The sequence below is a fragment of the Lissotriton vulgaris genome, chromosome 2_1 (assembly GCF_964263255.1).
Source record: "Lissotriton vulgaris chromosome 2_1, aLisVul1.2, whole genome shotgun sequence".
Taxonomy (NCBI): Eukaryota; Metazoa; Chordata; class Amphibia; order Caudata; family Salamandridae; genus Lissotriton; species Lissotriton vulgaris.
The window spans coordinates 2,035,720,215-2,035,733,606 of NC_141687.1; the positions used below are offsets into that span (position 1 = coordinate 2,035,720,215).

The window sequence follows — 13,392 nt, forward strand, 5'->3', positions numbered from 1 at the left end:
AAATACTTAAATAAACTCAAAATTAATAAATAATTAATGTAACTTTAAAAAACAAAATTAAAACATATTTATATATATGTATATATATATACATATTATTAACAAAACCCATACACTATTACACAATTTTTTCCATAGAATAGCGAGAGGGTTAAATTTACTATTCACACTCCAGAGGGTGCAACAGTAGGGAAAGCGTTGGATAGCGTAGGGGTAAAAATTACTATTCCCACTCCAGAGAGTGCAACAGTAGGGAAAGCATTGGATAGCGTAAGGTAAAAAATTACTATTCCCACTCCAGTGAGCGCAACAGTAGGGAAAGCGTTGGATAGCATAGGGGTCAAAATTGCTATTCCAACTCCAGAGAGTAAAACAGTAGGGAAAGCATTGGATAGTGTAGGGATAAAAACTACTATTCCCACTCCAGTGAGTGCAACAGTAGGGAAAGCGTTGGATAGCTTAGGGGTAAAAATTACTATACCAAATCCAGAGAGTGCATCAGTAGGAAAAGCGTTGGATAGCGTAGGGATAACAATTACTATTCCTACTCCAAAAAGTGCAACAGTAGAGAAAGCGTTGGATAGCGTAGAGATAAAAATTACTATTCCCACTCAAGTGAGTGCAACAGTAGGGAAAGCGTTGGATAGCGTAGGGGTAAAAATTACTATTCCAACTCCAGAGAGTGCAACAATAGGGAAAGCGTTGGATAGCGTAGGGGTAAAAATTTCTAATCCCACTCCAGTGAGTGCAACAGTAGGAAAAGCGTTGGATAGCGTAAGGGTAAAAATTACTATTCGTACTCCAGAGAGTGCAACAGTAGGGAAAGCGTTGGATAGCATAGGGGTAAAAATTACTATTCCCACGCCACAGAGTGCAACAGTAGGGAAAGCGTTGGATAGCGTAGGGGAAAAAATTACTATTCCCACTCCAGTGAGTGCAACAGTAGGGAAAGCGTTGGATAGCGTAGGGGTAAAAATTGCTATCCCCACTCCAGTGAGTGCAATAGTATGGAAAGTAAATACTTCATATATAAATATAAATAACATAAATATTAATACCAACTACAAAATAATTAATATATTTTAAAAAAAATGTAAATACATTAATTAATCAATTAAAATTACAAATAAAAATGAACTAATAATAAAAATTACCTACTAATACTAATTATTTACCAATTACCAATACATTAATTTACAATATAAAAATAAATAAAATGTAGACACAAAAAATATTTAAAAAATGTAATTACTTACAATTAAATTACTTCCCAAGCTATTCCCCTATAAACACACAACCCACTACAGAAAATAAATTACTAAAATTAACATACTTATCAATTAATCAATTAAAATTAATTGCCAATTATATTTTAATTAATTACCAATTAATAATTAATTAACAATTAATTCTAAATAAATACTAATAAATAAAATAACATATTTAATTATAATTAAATTATTTCCCACCCTATTCCCCTATAAACCCAAAACCCGCTACAGAAAATAAATCACTAAAATTAACATATTTAATAATTAATCAATTAAAATTAATTACCAATTATATTTTAAATAATTACCAATTAATAATTAATTAACAATTAATTCTAAATAAATACCAATAAATAAAATATCATTTTTCATTAATTATAATTAAATTACTTCCCACCATATTCCCTATAAACCCACAACCCGCTACAGAATTATATTACACAAAAATTAAAAATTAATATTAACTTACCTTAAATTCGATATTTTTGTTGTCTATATTATGTCTAGTCGATATTATGTCCATTCTATATTTTTGATTCAATATTATGTCTAGTCGATAATAAAAACTCAATATTTTTACTTTATACCAGAAGCCGGACTGGAGGGAAATGTTTTCACATGGTTGACCTCCTATTTGAGTGGACGCACTCAGAAAGTCGCCCTCACGCCATATGAATCCCAACCGAATCAACTCTTGTGTGGGGTACCCCAGGGCTCAGCACTTAGCCCTTTACTTTTTAACCTTTACCTAGCTCCTCTGTTTTCTCTGATTGCCAACTTTGGGGTGAAGGCTATTTCCTATGCTGACGACACCCAGCTGTTATTTTCCTTTAAAGAGCAGACCGTGGATGGTTTAAAAAATTTCAAGGGGTGCTTACGCGATATAGCTATATGGATGAATTCTAATAAACTAAAGCTAAAGGCAGAAAAAACAGAGGTTCTGCTTTTTTGGCAAGGTAATGTGCCCGAGTCAGAGCTTTGGTGGCCATCTGAAATGGGCACTCCTCCATCCCTAGCCACTATGATTCGAAACCTAGGAGTGAAATGAGAAGCAAATCTGACCTTCTCTGCCCAAATACAGCAAATCTCTGCGACCTGTTTTAGTAAGTTAAAAAATCTCCAGAAAATCCTGCACCTGTTACCGGAAGATTGCAGCAAAACAGTTGTACACGCTACAGTTACATCAAGGTTAGATTATGCTACTGCGTTGTACCTTGGCCTTCCTAAATATGCTATCCATCGCCTTCAAATGATTCAAAATGCGACTGCAAGACTGGTTTGCCGGATTCCATTCCGACAACATGTATCTCCGCATTTACACAAACTCCACTGGTTACCAGTAGCAAAAAGAATCATATTTAAGGCCATGACAATGGCCTATCGGGCTCTAAATGGAAACTGCCCGAAGTATCTGAAGGAAAGACTCTGCCCCTACAAACAAAACCGGGTGTTGCGTTCTAACTCCTTCAACTGGCTGCAGACTCCGCGCTTTGAGAAAGCACGACTGGGTGGAAGAGCATTCACGGTAAAAACAGCCGTATTGTGGAACACCCTCCCAGCCACTCTCCGAAGTGCCAAGTCAGAATTCTGTTTGAAGAAAACCCTTGAAGACATGGCTTTTCAAGACATTGTAGACCTAAAATACGCACTCTTGCCTCTGACGCCTATCTACCTAGTGTTTTTAGCGCCGGGACACCCCTGTGTTGGGGGTCGCTGTCGCGCTTAATAAATCACAGTGTTATTATAATTATTATTATTATACTGTTGCTGTCTTGATTTCATTTTGTTATTGGTTTCAATGTCATTTTTAGACTGCATAGCTGTATAAGGGGAAGTATTTATGATTATGTTTATTTTATTATATATGTATATTTATTCTTTGCTCATTTCTTTTTGTTACCTGTTTGCTTAGTTTTGTTTAAAAAGAAAAGTGAATGTAGTATTCAGGACTTCACACACGCTCGCTACACAGCTTGTAGGCTTGCAGCACTTCTTGTGGAATGCTATTGTGAATTCAGTATTCTGTTAAGGACGGTTAGAACCATCACTCCGCCCGTGATCGTGAGGCTGACATTGCTGTAGTGAAATAAACGTATCACTCAATAAATCTGACTCCAGCATTTTTCTTTACCGCAAACAGTTACTGCTAATCCCACTAGATACACCGTTGAAGACTATACTTTTTTTGCAGTAAAAGAAAAGATGGGCAATAATAATAGTTTCTTCCTAGAAATTCTGTTGTCATTCATATTCTCTACACCAGTTTCGCAAGGCGGAAGAGCTTTTCAAGAGAAAATATTGTCAATTTGGTTTGAATATATTCTTGATATTGCCCCTTTGTGTTCTTTCCATGTATCTTTTTGATGAAGAATGAGCTTTTAGGAGATCATATATGTGTTGTATGCCCTTTTCTTTCCATAGTGGCCAATCAATTTCTTTTCCGCCTGGTAAAATGGCTATGTTCCTCTACAGGGGAGCCTTTGAATGCATAGTTCTTGGTATTGTTAACATTTTATGTGCCCTTCTTCATACATACTGTGTATACACAAGTCGGGAATTATCATTGTGTTTATAGCATGCATATTTCAGTATCCAGTTGGTCGGCTAACTGATTCGATTCCAAATGTGGCAGTCCTCCTGCTGTAAATCTTATAACAGTACCTGAGCATTTAATTAGGTGCAAAATCTTTTCTTTAATCTCTTACATTTCTTCATTTCTACAACTTTTGTAGGTACACATGTTGTGGTGTTTCTCCTTAGACCCTGATTCCGATCCGGTTGGGAAAGCATTCCCACCTAGGGCCCGATTATGATCTTTTTAGGAAGGCCTCCTAACGGCATTTGGTCCTTCCAAATTTGATCAGGAACAGGTCTTCCCGACAAAGGGCCAGATTATGATGCGGTAAGAAACATAGGCTTCCATAGAAGTTAATGGGAGTCCAACCAAATCGTATCTGGAAGCATCCAGATGCATCATACTCGGTCGGTCGGACTCTCCCGAGCCGAGTCAGTCGGGAAAACATTTCCAAACCGATTAGATCAGGAAGATTTCCTAACCGCATCAGAATCAGCCCTAAGTAGTGATGAATAGTCAAATAATTTTGTTGACTAGGTCATCCGTACAACTCACAGTGTATGGGACTGACTCAGAGGTGGTGCTGTGTGCCCAGGAGAAACGGGCATGCGCCTAACACAAAGTAGAAAGAACTGTTTTTATCTTTATTCTTTTTAGTATAATGGTGTATCTATCAGATTATTCCCAAAATCCATGCAGTTGCAATTGAACATGAAACAAAACCTAATTATCGTATGTAAAAAGAATTCTTTTTATCTTTTGGGCATCTGGCTTGGAGCCATTGGTTCAGCTCCAAAATATTGTCACATAAATAGAGGCACTGGGTGTGTGGGTAAATATTTATATCTTTCAAACTAAGGAAATAATTTTGAATAATTTGTTGTGATATATTTGATGTTGTTCAAATTAATCATGTCTGTTTATATTTGTAAATGTGATTTATTATTAACTGTTATCAGTTTTTATATCATGAAACTATTATAATGAATTTTAATATAAATACAATACATTCTCGAAGTGACTTTACTCAACATGTTCAATTAATCATTTCACTCCAGAAACAAGAAATGATAGCTTAAGAGCTTAAATATCTAAGACCCCTACATCAGGCAACACTCTGAACTTCACGTTAAAATATTTTTTTATATTTTAGCTGTGTATTCTGAATATTCAGCAATTTTTTTTCACACTTTTTATTTATGCCTGATTACTCCAGACCAGCGCTACATCAGAAACATGTTGCTGAAAGTTTTCTATTCAAAATCTATACAAATGATTACAATTAGATGTCTGCTCTCAATGATGCATGTGTAATTAATTATTTCTAGCCTAGCAAGGAAGACCAGGATTACCTATACGATCGAATCGCTGATAGTTTTGTAGCCCTCTTCTGGAGCATTCATCATAACGTAAAAGATATTTTTTTCAAGGTAAAAGGAAGTTATTGTTTACATTATTCAAGTACTTTTTTTAAAATGTATGCAGTTAATTCAAATGTCTTTCTATATTGAAGTTTAATGCCATTCTACCTCGCCAATATGTGACACAAAGAAATGAAATTGTACGTCTGTTTAAATTTGTAGATAGTCCTGCTATTCATTTTCCAATTACAGGTGCTGGAAGATTACGGAACATAACTGTTCTAAGAAAAGAGTGTCACTATTAATCTGTCATAGTATTAAACAAGCATTGGAAATGCAATCAGTCTTGCATTTGTTTAAGTTAGCGGTATTGCCATTGTAAATTGCAGTCTTTTATTTATGTGTTACGGAGTGTATGCATGTGGTGTGTGGTGGAATTATGTGGGTTGGATTAATTAGTTAGTTGTGTAATTGTGTGGCATGGAATTGTGTGGAGTGGAGTGGATGTGTGCAGTGGAATTATGTAGCGTGGTGTGCTGTGGAAGGATGTATGACGTTACAACGCATACTATTACAACTACCTACCGTTACAACGCGACCATTACAACGCATACCATTACAACGCATAGCGCTTTGAGGTGCTGGATAGTGGTAAGTATAATTTACTATTCTAACTCCAGTCCCCGTGGACCCTAGGGAAGGTGTTGGATAGTAAATTATACTTATTCCCTACCCTAGAGCGCCCCCCAGCGCAATGCGTTGTAATGGTATGCGTTGTAAAAGTCGCGTTGTAATGGTAGTGCGGAGTAAAAGATGCGTTGTAACGGGTGTATACCGCTGTGGAAATATGTGGATAGTAATGATGTGGTATTGAGGGGAGTGGAAATATTTGGAGTGGGATTGTGTGTTATGGAGTGTAATTATGTAGAATTAAATTTTGTGTTGTGGAGTGGTATGTAGTGGAGGTTAATTATTGGTGTACTGTTTTGTGGCACAATGTGAAATTGCGTGGTGTGGATTGGATGTATTTTGTGTAATTGTGCTGTTGAGTGTTGTATTATGTGGTTTGGTGTTGAATTAGGTGGTGTGCATTGGAAATGTGTCAAGTTGATTGGTGTTGTAAATGCAAATGTGTTTTACCTGTGTGTTATGGAGTGTAGTGGATGTATGTGGTGTATAGTGGAATTATGTTACTGTTTTGAAATTGTTAGTTGTTGAATTGTGTGGCATGGAATTGTGTGGTGTAGAGTGGATTTGTGTAGTGGTATGTACCATGATGTGTAGTTGAATTATGTGGATAGTAATTGTGGTGTATCTGAGGATATTGTAGGTATGCTCAGTGGCGTTGTGTACTATGGGGTGTAATCATGTGCTATGTTAGTTTGTGTTGTGGAGTAGTATGTAATGTTATGTAGTGGAGATTAAATATATGGTGTTTTGTAGAATTTTGTGGTATGATGTGTGATTATGAGATCCGTATTGGATGTATGTAGTTTATATTATTGTGCTGTTGATTAGAATTATGTGGTTTGTTGTCAAATTATGTGGTGTGAAATAGAAATGTGTTGAGTTGAATTGTGTGGCATGGAACATTGTGGGATGGAGTGAAAATATGCTAATGAGGTTATGTGGCAATGAAGTGTTTTTATGTGAATTGTTTCTATGTGGTATATTTTGATTTATGTGGTGTATAATTATGTGGTAGTGCGTTGAGTGTTATTATGTGGTGTTGAATTATGTAGTGCTGAGTGGTATTATGTGGAGTGTAAATATGCTGGGTTGTGTTGATTTGTGTGTTGGCGGATCTCGGTGTCATCAAGCAGTAAGGTGGCATAACTAGTGGTGTGGTATTTACAAAAGCGCAGCTGCCTGTGGTCAGGCTCTGCCTCTTTTTAAGCCTCATTTAAACTTCTGATCTAAATAAGTGGTAAAACCCAGTATGATGCTTACAGGACAACAATCGGACATACAGTATTACGAATAATTAGTGTATTCTACACATGGATTGTGAAGAACTTGCTCAAATGATTTTAACTACTAATTTTCAATAGGACCATAGAGAACCATAACATTTTAGTATTTTTGTTGCAATAAGTGCAATATTCTAAGGCAGCAGAACTCAATGCTAGAGCGGTACTCCAATTAACCCTAGCTTTCCTTCATTTTTCCAGCATTAAACATGAGGGTTCTCTGTCATGGGTGATCTAGCATTGTAGTGTAATTCCTATATCCCTAATAGGCTCTGCTTATTGGAATAACATACACTATAGATTTGACATAGGACTGAGGTCTGTATGTCTCTATCGAGTATATTAAACTTAATTGTGTGTGTGCCAGCTAACTCAGAGGTGACTTTCTTGAATAAACAAGAAGGGATTAGTCGCTGACAACCGCAAAAACATGACAACTTTATTTCCCCTAGAATCAGAACAATACCTTCAGAGTCGCGGAAATAATAGATAACTATTTAACTCAGTCAATCGTGCATGCTTCATTTCTACAGAGTTGCATAGAAATAGAGAGACGGGCGTTTCAATAAAAGGGGTTTATTGAACAGTGTTATTTCTCATGCAAGAGCTATGAACTGCTACAATCCTTAGACAGAATGTAAAGTATAATACGTACAGCGTAAACAGTAATTTAAAGTAATACTATAATAGCATTGTCTGTTGTTATGATATATATAAAAATACATACATAAATAACTTAGGCTAAAATACTCAACTGGTGCTTCTAAAATACGCCTACCCCAGTGTACCTAACCTAGGTCTAGTACGAGGGAAGAAGTAGGTGCTGCTTTAGCATAAGTTAATTTTTGCCAAGATTTGCCAAAGGTTTCTCTAGGTTCTAATCAGCTCCATACCTTAGAATGAGAGAGGTTTGTATCTCTTTCCTGGGACTCGATTTCCCAACACCCCACAAGGGGAGTCAGAAACACTGGAGCTGGATTCTCTGCAGGAGGATGACAGCATCTAGTCAGTGCGTCAGCTGGGGAGTTGGCTTCCTTCGGTACTTGCTGTGGTGAGCTGCGTCGTGCATAGCAAGTGAAGGTATATTTATACCTTGAAGGTGTTTAGGAATGCCGATATTGACGTAAAAGTCGGGCATATGAACGTCATGAATGAACCCCTAAGGAATAGATGTTCATGCATAATAAATGAGTTCTTGGAGTAATCAATATACAAGCAAGGGGAAGACCCTATCGGCTTAATAGTCTGGTTTTCCAAGAACTCGTTGTGACGTAGATGAACGGATGGATGTAGCCATGCCTGTATTTGGGTAGCATGGACTATGCCTAAATAAGGACTGGATTTCTATGCCTATATAAGAGCAATGTGAATTATACCTATATAAGGGCATTAATCGGGAAATTCCTACGTAATCTAAAACGATACACAACAGCCTGAGCAACATACACAAGCACTGAAAGAGATACCTGGTGGCTGAGGGTACAAGCAGTTGGGAGCAGTCTTAGGATGTACTACAGAATGCAAAAAGCAAACACAGCACACATTCTAAACTGAATCATTTAATTGAATTATTTTAAAACAAATGTGATTATCAAGGATAAGTGATGTGTTAAACATGCATTTGCACTGAATATTTTTATAAGCAGATCCTGCTCTGTGAAAGGCCTGCCAAATGCTAAAATCCAGGGTATTGTGCTCTCTAGCCACGCATTGACACTGGCATAGTGACCCAACCCCTTGTGTCACCACTCCTGAATGATCTTCCCCGTCTCCTCTAATGACATTTTACCCTTTACTAACAAACGGTGGTGCTTGCATCGGTATTCATAGCCTAAGCACCCAGAGCAATGAAAGGGAAATGCTGAGGACCCCTCTCCTTTAACCAGCATGTTGTGTTACACCCTCTATGTGTGCTGCCCATGTGTGTGGTGAGTGAAAGGGGTGCAAATAGAGCAACCGTAGGGAAGGAGGAGGAAATATTGGGTAGGGGGGGGCTGGTGGAATGCAAAAGGAGAGGAGGACATCAAAAGGAGCAGGTGGGAGAGCAGAAAGAGGCAATACATTATGAAACAAGTGGGGCTGCTGTAGAGTGAGCAAGCGCGCCGTGCAGCACTAGGCAGGGTTGCACCCCACAATAGTGAGCTTGGTGGAGCAGGCAGCTCTAAATGACAGACACTACCTAATGCAGCAAACTGCAGAGACTAGAATCACGGGACAATAAGGGAAACAGTAGCACTGCAAGTGATTGTCAATGTACTGCAGAAACAAAAGTTAGAGAGAGAGGAAAAAGAGCAGCGCCGGAACCTCCTGCTGGTGAAAGGAAAACCGGTATCAGCTGAAGTGGTTGACACCATTGGGTCATGTGATAATGTGGGAAACAGAAGAGCTAGACTGCACAACACCGTCTGACAGCCCTGACATCAGAGGGAAGCTCAGAAATGCCGCTGATGTCCAAACGTAGAAAATAAGGCAAGCTCCTATTTTAAGGTTTCGGCACTCAGCTCATCTGCTCTGAGGTTCTGTAAATCGAGTCCTATTATTCCGTCAGCGGAGGGCATGGGTGGCGTCTTGGTATCGACTCTCCCTTATAAGATGTAAGGTAAAAAGATGTAGGGTAAAACATCCCTCTGTATTACAAGTGCACAGTGGTCAGGAGATAGGAGAAACAGTAGGTAAAGTGTCTATGTAATTCGATATTCTTTTCTAATATTTCTTTATTAATGTTGACATTTTCTCCATAAAATAGAAGGGAAAAATTTATGTCCCCCTTAAGGAGGCAACTTAAGAAAATAAGGCTAGTAAGAGAAATGCTTATATATATACTGCACCTTAACTGACCACCCCCAAATAATTGGACTATTTTGTAATGATCACATAAAATACATGTGGCTAAAAATACACCAAATAGGGTGGTCTTCGATTTTTCACATTTTTGTCCATGATTCAACCAGTTGTGAGTGGCTACCATATTATAAAGTGGAGGGAAAACACGTTCGTAAACAAAAAAGGACAATCATTTTGACATATCATTCCTAGTCCTTTCATTGTTATTTCAAAGAATATGATAGGTGCATTTGCAACAATTCAAGACTGAGTCTTTCACAATTGTCACCACGTACCATTTATAGTGACATTAACAAATAGAAAAATATTATTTTAGCTGTGATGAAGACACATGGGTCTTACTATAAAACCCTAAGCCTTTTTATAGGCATTGAGGAGGGTCCCAAAAGGAGGCAAAGATTCTAGGTCTAACAGTGTCTTTCAGAAAAAAAACGCTTACAAATTCTTTGCTTCACATAAAAACTGGAAATAGCTGTAAAATCCTTCTGGAAATAGCACTTGGCGCACATATTTCTGTATATCTGCTGTGCTACGAAGGCCAAATACATTGCTATTTTAGTGTTGGTGTTAGAGTTGTGTGCCAAGCCTAGGTCCTTAGCCATCCGCATTGTCCCAAAGCCACTTTGGGAATTATTGCTGGAGGGAACCCTTTCATCATGCCTGCAACAGGATTATAGGTGTCACTTGACCAGCAATGACCTGAGCTCATGTTCAGAATTTTGGACAAGAGCTTTGGGTTACTCCCTAACCTGAAACCGAGTTTCATTGCTTCCGCTGTTCCAGTCATACAATGGCTAACAGCATGTTGTTCTAGATGTTGTCCAGTTTCAACTTATCCGCAATAGACGCATTCACTCCCATGCAGCTCAATAGTTGCTAAGCAGCATAAAACTCCTGCTCAGCCCGACCAACTATAAATGTAAGGTTTCCAGCTGCAACTCCCCCAGAAACAGTATCATCAATTTCAATTATTTTATTATGATTTGTAACTCTGGAGAGTTCCACATAAAACATATATCCAAGTTATCAATACAACCAACACATTAGAGAGGAAGGATTTTTTTTCGTAAAATAAAAAAAGATTTATCATTACACAATAAAAACAAGGAGAAGCAATGTAGACACGAATTCGGATTACAGAGTCCTTTCAAATACAAAGCTAGCGGGGCAGAATTAGAGTTAAAATATAGAAAAATAATAAATAAATAAGAAATTCTGGCTTCAGAGTACAATAAGAAGCAGCATACAAGAAAACGAGAAAGTGCTCGTGCTCAGATATTAAAAACATGGATTGATAGATATACAATTGTATTTGACTGTAGCTGTATACAAAGAATCAAGGAGCAAGGACGCACTTATAGCACACAATAGCTAGCAGCACACAATAGCTAGCAGCATAGAGGGAAACATGAAAATGCAAGTGCTCAAATATCAAAATCTTGGATTAATTGATATACAATTGTGCATGACTACAGCAGCATAGGAGGAATCAAAGTGTAACTATAGCATCCATATTAGAAACAAAGAACAAAAAGAAAACCCTTTTCAGATGCAACCATGACAAAATGAATAACAGACATATTATAGCAATAACACTTTAACAATTACAACCCTCTGTTAAAGGCTAGCCAGAAACCCTACCTGTAAAATTCATGAGGATTCAAACTAAAGGGAACCTTTATGGCCTTCTACGGTTAAACGAGGCAAACAGGTTTCTCCGCTAGTATATATTTAAGAATTGTTTAAAAAAATGAACATTTTTAAAACAGACCTGTTTAGAGGGGGTTTCGGGGGAGAGGGCAGAACACAGTTACGGGCCTCCTCGGCTGTGAAAATATTGTACTTTAGGAAAAAAAGGTCTTAAATATCTACGATATAAAGGTTTTAGTGTCGTAAATGTAAATGTAGTGTATTTTGTAAAGCGCACAGCTGCCCCAACGGGGTGTCCCGGCGCTGTATAACGCTGTGGAACCCTTCCTGGCGCTCCCTGTGAGATGCCCCTCCTGGGCACCCCCAAGGTGTAGCCAGGCATCCCAGTGTTGTGGAGGCCGTTGTGGAGAATAAGCAAGCTATTGCCCAGAGTTGCAGCATGGGACCCATGATTAGAGTTGGCGCTGAGGCAAGAATGATCAAATCCGCGGACATTGAGCCCAAGACCCTGCTGCGTCGGGACTTGAACCTTGGTCCCAGGCCTGATCTCTGCTTCAGAGTTTGCCGCTCTAACCAGTGAGCCACACTTCTCCATCTCGTACAAGCAAATAGGACGTGATACAAGTCCTGTACACAAGTACCACATAAGTGACAAAGTCTTTCCTTCCTAGCAAGACCCTCCCAAGCTCCCATTACAATTCTTAAGGGAAGTAAATTCAACCGGAGCAGCAGGTTATTCTGCGCACCCCGTGGAGTTTCCATATAAGGTAAGGGTGAGGCTTTTTATAAGGTCATTATTGCGATGTTCTGCGCACAGTGCTGTATCTCTTTTGCGTGATACGTCGTAAATAGTTTTTTTTATTCTAGATTTCAAAACTTTTTTAAGAAGAACACCAGTTCTAACAGACTCAAAATCGTACAATTTTAAGGCTTTCTGGAAATTCCTAAAAAATATACTTTTTTCCTTCATGGTGTCAAAACTTTCCTCACGCATTGCTACCCGTAAGGGGTTCTCAAAACTGTTCAATAGTGCATTGCTCCATCTTAAGCATGCAGCCACAAAGAACAGGTCAGTGTTGAATAGCTAAACTTCGATCTGAATCGCCACTATGGTGCTGCGTGATTCAAATTACACATTTGGTGCCAAATACACCCCTCTACTTTCTCAAAGACATCACACTGCTTGGCATCTACTGTTCACAGCTATAACTCAATGCTGTAGGTATTTTAATTTTATAAACTGATAAAAACATATGAAAAATGTATTTTCCCGCAATGCTTATAAAGTTTGGTAATTGCAGAAGCCTGGGAGATTGCCTTACCTCCTCATCGGTTAAGGGGATTGCTAGTGGAGCACGTGTTTGTGAAAATTCTCCCTAAATATGAGTATTACTTCTCGACGGAAAGTTTATCTTTCCACAAGAACCAGTGCATATTTTTCCTGGCTTGGCATTCCAGATACTTAAAAAACATAATTTTGCTTTTTGAGATATATTTTTTTTAAAGTAATCTTCTGAACAACTTACTAACTCAGTGAGTCGTCTTTGGAGTCCAATGGGAGTTAAGTCTAATAGAATGGCATCATCTGCATATAGCAGGCAGCTCAACTTCATGGTTCCTAGTTTTGGGGGGTCCCCTTTACAAAGCCCTATCCTACTCTGCAGATCATTAATGTAAATTGAGAAGAGAAGAGGGGCCAGTAGGCACGCTTGCTTCAGCCC

General features: G+C 38.2%; 1 pseudogene; it reads right to left on the reverse strand.

The window, feature by feature from the left end:
- Nucleotides 1-10,456: 10,456 nt before the first annotated feature.
- LOC147733697 (3-hydroxyisobutyrate dehydrogenase, mitochondrial-like) overlaps nucleotides 10,457-13,392 on the reverse strand; it is a 39,883-nt pseudogene continuing 36,947 nt past the window's right edge.